The 620-nt window shown below is 47.1% G+C and overlaps 1 protein-coding gene across 1 annotated transcript in view; it reads left to right on the top strand.

Moving 5' to 3' along the window:
- LOC106876346 (uncharacterized) overlaps positions 1-620 on the top strand; it is a 32,938-nt gene that overhangs the window by 14,682 nt on the left and 17,636 nt on the right. The gene's annotated exons all lie outside the window — the stretch shown is intronic.

The raw sequence follows: 620 nt of genomic DNA on the forward strand, positions 1-620 counted from the left end.
TGTGTGTGTGTGTGTGTGTGTGTGTGTGTAACAGATTATGTTACGTTTAAATTGTCTAGACTTTGTGAAACAGCATAATAATAAACAAGGATCTATCTATCTATCTATCTATCTATCTATCTATCTATCTATCTATCTATCCATCTATCTATCTGACCTATGGGCAACCACAAGAGATCCCTGGCCTGGCAGTGCTATCGAGAAGCATTACCCATTCGGGATAAGCTGTACAGGCACGGTTCGAGACACACCGGACCAACCTGCACGAGATGCGGTCAGAGCGACGAAACCGTTCTGCACGCACTCGTGCAGTGTCCAAAAATTTCCGACCTGTGGACTTATGCCGAACGGCTGCTGTCACGTGTGGGACGAGTCCGCCTGTCAGCCGAGTCTATTGTGCAAATTGCTCCGCCACCGTCCCTCAACAGGGAAGGCAAGGCAGTGTTCATCATACTGGTGGCCATGGTGAAAGAATGTGTGGTGGACACGAGCGAAAGGATTAGAGACGAAAACTTACCTCTCTGGCCAATCGCTCATCAACTTTTTCAAGCATCACTTGAAAAGGAAGGTGAGAATAGAGAGGCAGGTTTTGTCTCGTGAAAGTTCCATTAAAAGGTGGG

The sequence above is a fragment of the Octopus bimaculoides genome, chromosome 1 (assembly GCF_001194135.2).
Source record: "Octopus bimaculoides isolate UCB-OBI-ISO-001 chromosome 1, ASM119413v2, whole genome shotgun sequence".
Taxonomy (NCBI): Eukaryota; Metazoa; Mollusca; class Cephalopoda; order Octopoda; family Octopodidae; genus Octopus; species Octopus bimaculoides.